This window comes from Triturus cristatus, chromosome 5_2 (genome assembly GCF_964204655.1).
Source record: "Triturus cristatus chromosome 5_2, aTriCri1.1, whole genome shotgun sequence".
Classification (NCBI taxonomy): Eukaryota; Metazoa; Chordata; class Amphibia; order Caudata; family Salamandridae; genus Triturus; species Triturus cristatus.
The window spans coordinates 696949930-696963785 of record NC_140588.1 but is presented as its reverse complement, the minus strand read 5'-3'; the positions used below and the strand labels follow the sequence as shown (position 1 = coordinate 696963785).

The 13856-nt window shown below is 45.6% G+C and overlaps 1 protein-coding gene across 1 annotated transcript in view; it reads right to left on the bottom strand.

The window, feature by feature from the left end:
* Positions 1 to 13856, bottom strand: part of LOC146829140 (xaa-Pro aminopeptidase 2-like) — a 329035-nt gene that overhangs the window by 279349 nt on the left and 35830 nt on the right. The window lies entirely within an intron of this gene.

Here is a 13856-nt window from a genome sequence, read left to right as displayed (position 1 = left end):
AGGAGTAAGGCAGGAGTTCACTTAATCTTCCCGTGCCTAACAACTATGAATGTGTCCTCATGTAATGCGATTGGGCTATGTTAAGTGCTCTCAACATAATGTATTAAAACGCTATTAAAATGCTCCGAGTCTCTCAGCTTCGGGTCAGCCAGCCCTGAAATGAGCCGACACACTATTACACTAATCGTAACGCCGAGAGTAACTAATAACAAAAACATGGAAATTAGAATTTCACCCAGCTAGAGGGCTGTTATAATTCATTGGTGATAATGCATAGCAAACTAAGGTCCCGATATATGAGATGCCATTCCGTGACAAAGTGTCTGATTGTGATTTTAATGAGGATATGTATGCTAGTCAAAACAACAAGCGTACAAGGTAGCAGTCAGAATGCACACTGTGCGATGCGGCACGGATCCTGTGATCTGGCCCAAGTTTGCATCGGGCGCGAGGGGATTTCAGCCTGCCATGGCCCGATTTCAATGTTAAGCAGATAACGCAACTGGTGCTATGCTAAGCGCTCTCATTTGAAAGTACGATTGCAAGGTTCCTTATGTAATGAAACTGCTACTATGCTTAGCGCTCTCAAAGTCTCTCTGAAAGTATGATTTCAATATTCTTCATGTAATGCAACTGGGGCAATGCTAGGTGCTCTTAATTGGACTTTGGATTTCAATGTTCCTCATTTAATGGAACTGGTGCTATGCTAGGCGCTCTCAGTTGAAAGTCTGATTTCAATGTTCCTCATGTGAATGCAACATGTACTATGCTAGGCGCTGTTAATTGGAAGTTTGATTTCAATGTTCCTCAATTGATGCAATTGGTGTTATGCTAGGCGCTCTCATTGAAAGTCTGATTTCAATGTTCCTATGTAATGCAACCGGGGATATACTAAGCGGTCAGAAATGAAAGTCTGATTCCAATGTAAAGTTTTAAAAGCCCTGCTTCGGGTCAGCCAACAAGGTATATATACGGTATATTACCCGTTATTCTTATTGTAGTTCCACAAACAAATCCTTGCGGAAGCAAACATATCCTTCTTGCTAAAGAGTGATGGCAGCCTGGTTAGCTCGCTCTAATTTCATGCCACATTTTGGGGTAGAACTTACTCGTGGAGTGAGAATGTGTCCGGTCAATCTGAGCGTGAAGAACGTGATGCTACGCATCCATGGAGCGACAATTATGTGCCAACGGAAAGGTCAAACCATTGTTTTTTCAGTTTGAAACAGGACTGCCCTACTGTTGGCATCACAGCAAGACATTCCAAGCAGTGGTGATGTCACATCAATATATTCCAAGTCTTTGATGTCATTATCAGTACTGGAGATGTCACGAAAATACATCCCAGGCCTTGTTGTCACACCTTCGAGAGTGCCATATGCACGTGTGTGCTGTTACACATATGAATTGGGAGTCTGTGTCAAACAGCATCTATGCACCCATCGCAGGTACACGTATGCATTGGAAGCGGGCTGTGTCACGCTCTACCTCTGCACCTGTGTGCGTGTACACGTATGCAATATATGCCTGTGGATTGTCACACAGTACCGATGCACCCTTATGCTCGTACATTTATAATAAGTGATGTATTGTATCACGCAGTACCTCTGCACCCTTGTGCCTGAAGGCTTAGGCAGTGGATGTCCGTGTGGTGTCACATGGTACGTATGCACCCCTGTGCTTGTGCAATCAAGCTTTATATGCCTGTCGTTCATCACACGATACCTACGCACTCTTGTGCTCGAACACTTCGTTCTATTAATGTATTGTATCACACAGTACATCTGCGCCTTTGTGCCTGAACGCTTATGCATTGGATGTCCGTGTTGTGTCACTGTACCTATGCACCCTTAAGCCTGTACAATTAAGCATTATATTCCTGTGTTGTGTCACACTGTACCTATTCCCTGTGTGCTTGGGCAAATTTCTGCATTAGATACCTAGGTCGTATCATACAGTACCTATGCACCCTGTGCTTGTAAACTTTTGCACTAGATACGTATGTGGTGTCACACAGTACCTATGCATCCGTTCGCTTGCGCATTCGATGTCCGTGTTGTGTCATACAGTAACTATGCACCCTGGGTGGAGGTTGTGGGAGGTAAGGGGGGGTACAATCTCATGATGTAGTCAACGGACCTGGCTTGCAAACTGTATCTCTGATCCAAAGGCCACGAGCACTAATCATTTGTGTTTTTATGTTCCTTTATGTATGGTGGATCCATGAATGTGATACCTGTTAGGTGATCCACACCGTAATGATGGCAATATGTGGACAAGAGGTGGGGACCGGAAGAAACGGAATGGGTGTGGCAAGCGGTGGTAATACATGCTGCCCCGTTGCCAGACTAGAGGCCTTTAGGGCTCAGCGGACGTGGGCCACATCAGGGCCACTCCTGCTACATGGTGATGGGTCACTCCTCACTATCACTTCAAAATAGTCATGGGTTTTGGCCACCCAAGACACCGGTCTGGATTCAGCTAACTTTGGGACCCACTCCTTTAGAACTAGGGCGGCCACCGAGGCGGTGGCAAGGGGTCTAAGGGAGGAGCAAGTCAAGAGGATCGGCAGGTGGTCCTCTAACTGCTACAAGCGCTGCATGTGGCTGCACATGCTTTAACCCATCGGTTCCGTTGCACATTTAACTGCAAGTTCTTCATTCAGCGTCTCAGAGAGAAGCTTGCGCAGGTACACGGTTACTTAGTGCTATGTGCTGTTGTGTATGTGTTAGCCCGCCAGTTGGGCAGTGCAGTGACGATTGTTCTTTTCACGTTTGCCTGCAGTTTCCCCGCCCTGTGACTCATGGGAGAAGTCTGTATCGGTCCATCATCATGACAGGAGGAAGTCACCTTGTCACACAGATGGACGGCGGTCAACAGTCCAAGAACAAAAAGCTCAGGTGATGGCCCAAGTGCATTCCTGGGCCCCAGAACAGCAGGAAATCTGGGTAGTTGGTCACTCATATGTCCGTCGTTTAAAGAAAATGTCTTTTGAGAAGCCCGCGAGGCCAGGGCATGTAAGTTAGGAACAAAAATAGTGTTTCATGGATAGGGTGGACTGTGCGTGGGGCAATTCAGGGAGCTGGTGAACAGCACTTTATGAGAAAGTATGGGACCACCAGCAATCTGGATCCTGCACCTAGGGGGGAACGACTTATCTCGCCTGGGACATAGGGTTCGGATGGAGGAGCTCCTCAATGAGTTGGGTTGGTTGGCAATCACGCAGTAAAGTGGATCAACAACAGGATCGATAAGCTGTTAGGGATCCGAAACTGAAGTCAATAGGGCATGGGTACATCTGGGGGGAGCATTTTCTTTTTTGCAAAATGGGGTTTCACTTATCATCCAAAGGGAATCAGGCATGTATGGAAGACATCTTAGCATGGTTGGAGGGCACGAGACACAGGGCATGACCTCCTAGTGAGCGCAGGGGGAGGTCAGATAGTCGGGCAACTATGCTGGCCTGTGGCGGTAAGGTCATGATTGGTAAGCATAGTCTTCGGCCCTTAGCAGCCAGCACCATGTAACTCCAGGGGCAGTGACAGCCGGTCAGTAGGCTGTCGGGGTGCGGGGGCCAGGGAAGTCACTCTTTCCAGTAGGCCAGTTGCCACCCTTGCACGCGCATGTGCATTAGGGCGCAAGTATGCAGAATTGCAGCCCCTGTTATGGAGTTTAAAGCTTAGGGCGTAGGGGGGGCCCGGGTGAATGTATCCGTCCGATAAGCTGTACCCTCTACGCGAGCTTACTCTGGTGGAGTAGTATTTGTAGTTCTACCGGGATCTGGGGCTGCCAGTGCCCCCGCTATGGAGTTTAAGGCTTAGGGCGTAGTGGGGGGCCCGGGGGAAAGTATCCGTCCAATAAGCTTTACCCCCTACGCAACATTACTCCGGTGGAGTAGTATTTGTCGTTTACCGGGATCTGGGGCTGCCAGTCAACCTTGCCGTAGGCTCTAGAGGGGCACGCAGAAAGTAAAGTATCTACATTTGTAGATTACGTTAGGAGTGGAATTTGTATTAGAGCATGTTAAGGTTAGACAAGTGACATGTATCTATCAATGTATCTGGACTTTCTGTGTAAAGTGTACATAATAAAAATTAATAATCAATGTTTTTAATATGTAATAAATACGGCTGGGGGGGTCACTCCCCCTAATCCAAGAACAGTGTGGTTTGAAATGCTAGCCTTGAGGGAGAGAGGGGGTACCCATCCATCCAAGGGCGGATTCTGGGGTTTCTTCGTTAAAAGGGGTCTTAGGCAAGTACCAGGCCATATGAGCAAGGCAACGCGCTATCTAGCGTGCGCCGCCATTATGGCGGTCGCGCCAGACCCCGGCAGTGAACCGGAAGCACTTTAAGTGCTTCCGGTTCACATGAACGCCGGTTGCGTTTGTGGAAGACTGGTTTGGACCAGCCTGCCTGGTGGTCTCACTGCCCCCTCTTAAAAGGGGGCGGTGGGCGCAGGAACTGTCTCTTGTTCCTCGCCCCCCCACCAGGTGCGCACCCAGGCCATCGACTGCCCGTAACTTGTTTGCCCCAACCACCATCACCTAGGGCAGGCAGTTTGAATGTGCATTACAGTAATAAGTGTTGTGCTTAATTTTTTGTTGCAGGTATCTGTGATATGTTTCAAAGTAAATTGTGATGTGTTTGGCAATTTGGTAATAAACGTGTGTGTTATACGATGATTTTTTGTTACAGGTAATTTTAGTGGAATGCATTTGTTAATATGTAATGAAATATCAGTTCAATATCGTAGTAATATGTGAAATTTATAGGTCAATGTTGCAAGTAATTTTGTCGTATTTTAGTAGTGTGTCCCTGGTCAGCGGTAAGGTCATGATTGGTAAGCATAGTCTTCGGCCCTTAGCGGCCAGCACTATGTAACTCCAGGGGCAGTGACAGCCGGTCAGTAGGCTGTCGGGGTGCGGGGGCCAGGGGAGTCCCTCTTTCCAGTAGGCCAGTGGCCACTCTCGCATCAGGGCGCAAGTATGCAGAATTGCAGCCCCCGTTATGGAGTTTAGGGCGTAGGGGGGGCCCGGGGGAAAGTATCCGTCCGATAAGCTGTACCCCCTAAGCAAGCTTACTCTGCTGGAGTAGTATTTGTACTTCTACCGGGATATGGGGCTGCCAGTGTTCCTGTTATGTAGTTTAAGGCTTAGGGCATAGGGGGGGCCCTGGGGAAAGTATCCGTCCGATAAGCTGTACCCCCTACGCAAGCTTACTCGGGTGGAATAGTATTTGTAGTTTACCGGGATCTGAGGCTGCCAGTCATTGACCTTGCCGTAGGCTCTAGAGGGGTACAAACAACAATGATCCTCAAAAGGTAAGCATAATGGTTAGATAAATATAGTTCAGAATCGATACTATATTCTGGAAGTCCAGCCGGACAACCGATTTAATTTTTCAATAAAAAAATGCACACATATAGGAACATAGTACTTGTGGGACACAATCCTGAATCCGATTAGAACAATAACATTACAAAACAAACAAAGGCATTTCAGGCAAGACAATAGGAGCTTTTTTCATTATCCAATGTTATAAGCTTTTTCAAAACAGCAGTTGCACTTTTTTAACACAATGGATTAACGTGCATGCTATTTTAGAAGGGGTCGACGACGTTTCGATCCTGTTAAGAGGGTACTAGGATCATCATCAGGACATTAATGTGTACATGCCTGATTGTGAACGAAATTGCCTGTGGGGAAACAAACAGGGGTGATATAGAAAGGGGGAAGGATAAGTTATGATCAGAGGAGAAAATGAGGAAAAAATGAAAGAGAGGATTTAGGACGGTCCACTCATGGCATGTTGAACAAGATATAATCGCGCAAAAGATACAGGTGTGGTACCAAGGAGGCATGCGGGTGTGTAGGCATGCGTCAGGTACAAGAGCCAAGTACTGATGGATAAGTGGCGGGCGCAAACAAGCCGTATACGTGGTGAGCAAACAGACAGAAAACCGTTCACGGTGGATGGCTGACTAATGAAGAATAGGAGCGGAGAAGGAGCGCGTGATAAGAAGACATGCGTCTGCAGTTGTCGTGTACTAGAAGGGGGCGAGGTGCGTGATGAGGAGCAGTGAAAGGAGGTAACCGGGCTCGGTGGATAGGCGGCATCAATCGGTGGGGGAGGAAGCCTTGCAAGGTGGTAGTGCTGTAGAGCAACCTGTCACGGAGTGGAAGAATAGCGAGCGGAGTGTTTGGGGGTGGATGTGAAGAGCGCGTAACTACAATGAGCAGTGTTCTCACCTGGAATCGTGAGAATACACGAGCCGTCCAGTGCCGAGTGGAAGAATACCGAGCGGAGTGTTTGGGGGTGGATGTGAAGAGCGCGTAACTACAATGAGCAGTGTTCTCACCTGGAATCGTGAGAATGCACGAGCCGTCCAGTGCCGAGGGCAACAACGGTAATCAGGTGCAGTGAAGGTTCACTGGAGAGGAAAAAAGGTACCGCATTAGGTGAGTGGATGGAGAGTGTAATGGTGAACATCGGTGGAAGGACAACCGATGTACCTAGTTTTAGCTGAAGGCGAATGCACGATCCGACCGGAGCCAAGGGCAACAATGTAAGCCAGGTTAAGTGAAGGTTCACTAAAACGGAGACAATTGCGGCGTTAAATTAGTGGACAGTGAGTGTGGTGAAGAAAGCAGGCTAAAGGGGAGCCAATTTACCTAGATTGGTGGAGGAAGTATCCAGCAGTTAATGGTCCAAGCGATGCTTCGAAAAGTTGAGGCGGCGTGACAATGCACTAGGGAAGGAAGAGCACGGTATAAGCACGGTGTTGGTGCGTGAACGAGGGACAAGAAAAGAAAAGGTAGTGAATTGCGCTTACCAGGATCCAGCCAGGTCCTTAGGTTACGGTGAACCGAGTGACGGAGTGAAGGCGCATTGGGCGTGGTTAAATACTGAGGAAGTGTGTAGGGGACTAGAGCGGGTGGGAGCGGCGCCATCTTGGGAGAAGAAAGTGGAAAGTGAAGATAGACTTGGGGAGTATACAGAAGGGATAAAAAAGAGAACATATAAAGGAACTGACCAAGCAAATCTAAGAAGGACAATTTGAGAGTTTAGGTCACAAGGAAGGGAAGGATGTTTCTGCGGCCTACTTATGCTTCTGATAGGCAAGTTGTGTCGTAAGGAGCAACGCACAATAAATTTGTACAATTTACAGAAACGCATGATTACGTGTGATGACCAGTTCAATTGCAATTGGAGAGTTAAAATGACAACGAGCCAAGCAGTATTATAACAGGACAATTTGAGAACCAAGGGTAGGAAAAACAGGTAGCCAATAAAACTGCAATAAGAGTGTGAGAGAGGAATTAACAACTCGCCACAGCACGTACCGGAAAGTTCCGTTAATGTAGTTATGCACATAATTGTTCAGGGAGGGAAAAATTGTAAGTTGCGTAATAAAGGTTATAAAGGGAAGTAAACAAAAAAACATACTGATACAAGGAGATGTAAGGGTAAAAACGAATTATAAAAAGTGAAGCGAAAAAGAAATGGCATTTACATCAGAGTTCGTGGTATCAGATGAGGTTAGTCCAATCCTCGCTGCGATTCAGGCCTTGCCTGATGCTGTTAGTGCGGATGATCATTCTGAGTTCTTCTTTGTTCAAGATTTTAGCAATGTCCCCACCTCTTGGCGGCTGTTTGATGCATTTGAGCAGTGTCCATTTAATGACATCTTCTTTGTGCCCCATTTCAATGAAATGTACAACAAGGGGGGCATTTGGGGTTTTACAACGCACTCTGCTTCTGTGTTGGCCAATGCGCAATTTCACCTTCTGTGTTGTCTGGCCGATGTAGATCTTGTTGCATGGGCAAGAGATTAAATAAATAACATTGCTCGTATTACAGTAAGAGAAGGAATTTAGGGTGATAGAAACATTGTTGAATACAAAGTCTTTTCCTTCCATGGTAGTGCTACACACATTGCAGTTGCCGCATGTGGCATGTCCAGTGAGAGGATCTAACCCTCAATGTGCATCAAGAGTAGCCATTGGACGGGGGGAAGGTAAGGCGGCTCTTACTAAACGGTCCTTTAGGTTCCGGTTCTTTCGGAAGGCAAAAATAGGTCGCTCTATTGAGAGATTACCTGCATTAACCACAGGCCAATGTTGCAGAATGGATTTGCGAATTTGGTTTGAGGCAGGAGAAAAGGTGGTGACGCAGACTAGGCGATTAGAGTTGGTTTTAACTTTGGGTGACAGAAGGACTTCCCTTGGGCAATACCAAGCACGTTTTTGTGCATTTCGTACCAGTCTTTTAGGGTAGCCACGGGCTCTGAGTTTGTTGGTGAGAGTGAGGGCCTCAGAGAAATAGTCATCCTTGGAGAAACAATTACGTCTAATACGGAGAAATTGGGAGTCCGGTAAAGAGTCTCTGAGTGCTCGGGGGTGGTGACTTTCATATCTGAGTAATGTATTTCTCTCTGTACTTTTTCTGTATAGTTTGGTGAGTAGTTCACCATCGGAATGGTATATGGTTAAATCAAGAAATGGGATATGTGATCTGTCATGTGTGTTGGTGAAGCTGAGGCCAGAACAATTATTATTGAGCCAGTGATTGAATTGGGAAAGTGTAACCTCATTTTGATGCCATATTAGGAAAATATCATCTATGTAGCGCCGCCACATAATTATACCTGAAAGGAATGGGTTGGCGGTATCAAGGATAGTAGTCATTTCTAGATGATCCATGTAGAGGATAGCTAGATTGGGCGCATAAACTGCGCCCATCGACGTGCCTTTGATTTGTTGGTAATATTCATTCTCAAAAGTGAAAAAGTTACGGGTCAGACAGAGTTCAAGCAACTGAATAATGAAAAGTGTGGGGACAGAGTGGGGGCGGGGTCTAGAGTCCAAGATCCCTTGGATCACGAGAAGTGCTGGGATTTGTGGAATATTAGTGTAGAGTGATTCTACATCCATTGTGCAAAGTATTTCATGGGTGGGATCAAAGGGGTGATGCTCGATGAGATTGATCATCGCCATGCTATCTCTGATATAGCACTGAGTGAGTGGTACGAAGTCTTTAATAAAGTGGTCAATATATTGACCCAAAGGCTCTTAAATGGAGCCACAACCAGAAACTATGGGTCGTCCTGGGGGGTTGGTCTGATTTTTGTGGACCTTTGGCAAGGTGTAAATAACTGGTGTACGGGGTGATTTCACGTTGAGGAATAGGAATTCTTTCTGACTAAGAAAGCCCTCCAATTTAGCTTCTGTAGTGATTTGTAAGATAAGTGTCTGTAGCTCTTTTGTTGGATTCGTGGGTAGTCTACAGTAATGATCTGTATTGGATAATTGGCGTTGAATTTCTCCTTTGTACGCAACTTTTTCTTGAAGTACAATGCCTCCACCCTTGTCGGCTGATTTGATGACTAAGGAATCATTCCTTTTCAGGGAAGTGATAGCTTTCTTTTCAGGAAGGGAAATGTTGTAGGGAATGAAACGTTTTTTGGATTCCAAACGGATAAATCATTCAAAACCAGTTTGTCAAAGGTGGTTATTTCACCAGGAATCATGTTGGTGGAGGGGGAGAAAATGGATGGAGGTCTGAAAGGAGTGTTGTAGATGGAGGGAGGGGATGGATTCAAAAGAAAAAATGTATGTAGACGTGGTCGTCTGATGAATCTGAGCAGTTCCGTGTGAAGTTCCAGAAAATTGGGATGGGTAGTGGGGACAAAGGATAATCCTTTACTGAATAGAGATAACTCAGGGTCTGAAAGTTTGTGTAGTGAGAGATTAAATATGGGTATGCGTTGCAAATTGTCATCAGTTACCATTGGTAAAATTTTTGACGAGTTTGGCGCTCCCCCGGTGGGTTGTACCATCTCTGGGCCTGTTTTACGTGGCCTCGTCTGGGTGGTTCGTTCTGGCCTCGTCCTAAAAAATTACTGCTTGGGACTGGGAAATTGGGACCAGGGGTACGGTTGGATGTGCTAGTACCTTCACCTGCGTCGGAGTTATCTGAAGACTCAGCTGATGTGTCTGAAAAACCAACTAGATTGTTGCGTCTGTTGAAGCGGCCCCAGGGTCTGCTGTTTTGTGGGTTGGAGTATGTCCTGTTAGTATAGAAATCTTTTTGCAAATACGGGTAAGTACGCTCAATATTGTATGATCTGATGTCTTTTCTTACTTTAACTGTTTTTTTGTTTTGCTCTATTCTGTAGAAGTCGTCGACTGTCTTTTGTATTTGTTCTAATAATTTCTTACTCTCAGCGATTGGGCATGTTTCCCTAATTTGTTTTTCAATCTCTTCGATATCTTCTGCTAATTTTTTAAGGGCTTCTGTGGCGGTGTCAATGCCAAGCACCAACCAGTGTCTAGAGCAGGTGGTGCCTATGTAGCTAAAGCTGTTAATATACTTTGGATTATCAGTGAAGATTCCAGGAATATTACGTACTTGTAACCCAGTTGGGATGGTTTCTGCTTTAAGACATTCGGTGAGCATACGGGTCATGAGTTGGAGGCGTACTTGTTTCTTTTTGCACTTTTCTAATTGGTCAGCTGATGATATGTTGGTGGAAGAAGGGCCATCTATAGAGTCTGAGAAAAGGGAAGGACCCTCACATATTGCAAGTAATTTTGTCGTATTTTAGTAGTGTGTCCCTGGTCAGCGGTAAGGTCATGATTGGTAAGCATAGTCTTCGGCCCTTAGCGGCCAGCACTATGTAACTCCAGGGGCAGAGACAGCCGGTTAGTAGGCTGTTGGGGTGCGGGGGCCAGGGGAGTCACTCTTTCCAGTAGGCCAGTGGCCACTCTCGCATCAGGGCGCAAGTATGCAGAATTGCAGCCCCCGTTATGGAGTTTAAGGCTTAGGGCGTAGGGGGGGGCCCGGGGGAAAGTATCCGTCCGATAAGCTGTACCCCCTACGCAAGCTTACTCTGCTGGAGTAGTATTTGTACTTCTACCGGGATCTGGGGCTGCCAGTCATTGACCTTGCCGTAGGCTCTAGAGGGGACACGCAGAAAGTAAAGTATCTACATTTGTAGATTACGTTAGGAGTGGAATTTGTATTAGAGCATGTTAAGGTTAGACAAGTGACATGTATCTATTAATGTATCTGGACTTTCTGCGTAAGGTGTACATAATAAAAATTAATAATCAATGTTTTTAATATGTAATATATACGGCCGGGGGGTCACCCCCCCCTAATGTAAGAACAGTATGGTTTGAAATGCTTGCCCTGGGGGAGCAGGGGGTACCCATCCATCCAAGGGCAGAATTGGGGGTTTCTTCGTTAAAAGGGGTCTTAGGCAAGTACCAGGCCATATTAGGACTTTCAGACATTTATTTCCTTTTCTTCTTTCTCCACTGACCCAAGAAATATCTGCAACAATATACTGCCAAAGCATGTTTGTCCTCAAACGTGTTTATCTAAATCCTAAAGATCGAAGATAGGCACTTTGGCCTGACCCTTTTTAGGTCAAACCCTACCAGACAATTCAGCTCTCTGGTTTGCTAACAATATCTTGAGGACATCCAGAAAAACTTCCCTGGGAATGCATTTCACTCATTGCTTACCACTGGCTTTGTGGTTTGTAACTCATATATACTTGCTTTCAATTTGCTGGCTTTATTGGTTTTAGGCTGCCCAGCTTTAGTTCGTCCCTCCCCTTGCCCAAACCCTACTTACTCTATTCCTCCACCAGTAACAAATTTGTGAAAACATGCCTTTACATCTTGTTCTTATCTTGTGGAATTTGCTGTACATTCAAATACAGAGGTCAAATGTCAGGCCCTGTCTTACAGGGAGCTTGGTGTTTACTTTTCTAACTTTGATGTCAAAGTGAGAGGATTTATGTGACATTCATGCTGGCTACTTGGGGTGTGCTGTACAATGTTATTTTTTTCCTCGCACAAACACAATTTCAATGTCTGTTAATAAACTGTGCTGATATTTCAGAATATGGAAAGCACAAACGAAACACATTTTTGGTAATTCAGAAGTGTGGTGAAGACAAATATTTTAATATAATCAAAACAAATCAATACACTAGGTGATATCTTTTCCACACAATATTGTTTGAGCGCTGTATACTTTAATAAGTAAAACTGTATGTTGGTGCAAATGTAATGGCCATTTCAATAGAAGATGTGTTGTCTGTAATAGCAGTGTGCTATCAAATCATGCATACTCCACTCTACTCTGTACCGCTCCATGTCACTGCACTCTATTCTGCACTACTCCACACTACGCCACTCCACACTGTGTCACCACCCTGTACTCTCCACCATTCCACTCTATGCCCTTTACTTGATGCCTCTTTACACCAATTCACTCTTCCCCACTTACTCTACTATGCACTACTGCACTTTACGCCACTCCACTCTACTCTGAAACAATCTACTCTACATCACTCCACTCTACACCATTCTATTCTACTCTGCCCATTCCGCTCTATGCCACTCCACTCTACGTCGCCCCACTGAACTCTACACCACTGTATTCTGAGCTACTGCACTCTACACCAATGCATTCTACACAACTGTACTCTCCACCACTACACTCTGCGACACTCTATGCTGCAACACTGCACTCTCCCTCACTGAACTCTATGCCACTCTACTCTGCCCCACTCTACTTTCTGCTACTCCACTGCACTGTAGGCCAAGGGACTCTACCCCACTACACTCTACGTCACTCAAATCTACTTTGCACCACTGCACTCTATGACACTGCACGCTACACCACTTCACTCTACGCCTGTCTACTCTACAACACTCTACTCTATGCCAGTACACACTACTGTCACATGGGCCATGGGGACATTGCCGTTTTCCCTATGTTAGCATGAGCACACTGCAGACTGTCCTCTGCCTTGCACACGTTAATACACAAGTTTATTTTGCATGTGCCATTTTGAAACTTTCACATAGAACCTACAGTTGTTTTCACGCTTTGCAAGTTCCTTGTATTTAGTCTGAACATTGTGAACAAGGTCAAGCAACAATGCCCCTTTTTATTCTGTTCTGGTCTGGCCCCAGCACCTAGACAAAACATGCAGATGCAGCTGTTGTTTGGGAACACGTACTTTGGTCTTATTGGAATACACAGATAGGTAGGAGACACTTGGAGAAGGATCTTTCCAGGGAGAAGATCATGACAGCACCTGTGATGTAGATCTACCATCTATAGGCTGAGGTACGGGGTCTGCTGATAACGCCAAGAGATCTTCTAATATATACTCATCTTGCTTCTGTACGGGAAGAAGGTTAGGTTACGCTGTCATTTATCATGACAGTTCCTTTTATGATCTATGGACTACTTGCTATGCTGACCGCATTTATGTTATGCAGTTTTCGGCTGATTGTGGCACGTATACTGCATACTAGAGCACGTTAGTTAAATTAAATATTGTGAACTTGTTCGCGTTTCTGTCAGATTTTATTGTGGATGAGTATAAGAGTGTGAGTGAAAGGGTATGTCTTGCAACTGTGATCCCTAAGGGGGTCGGGAGTATTTTGTTCTGGGGTGTCTAATCACTTGTTCCTCTGTGAGTGAGTAGGAGGGCTAGTGAGATTCTATAGCTAGTTGGTCCTGGGCTCATGAGTACTAAGGTTGTAGTATAACTCATTCCCTACATACCAAGGTCCCACAATCCCACACATAGTTCTGAGTTTGCGTAGAATCCCTGCAACACCACTCCACTGTACTATGCACCACTGCACGTTTTGTCAGGAAACAACTGTACTCTGCACCACTCTACTCTACATCAATGCACTCTATGCCAGTGTACTCTATGTCCCTGCATTCTATCACTCTATTCACTCCTTTGTACTCTACCCCACTTTACTCTGCACCACTCTACACATGTGCACTCCACATCAATGCACTCTACGTCAT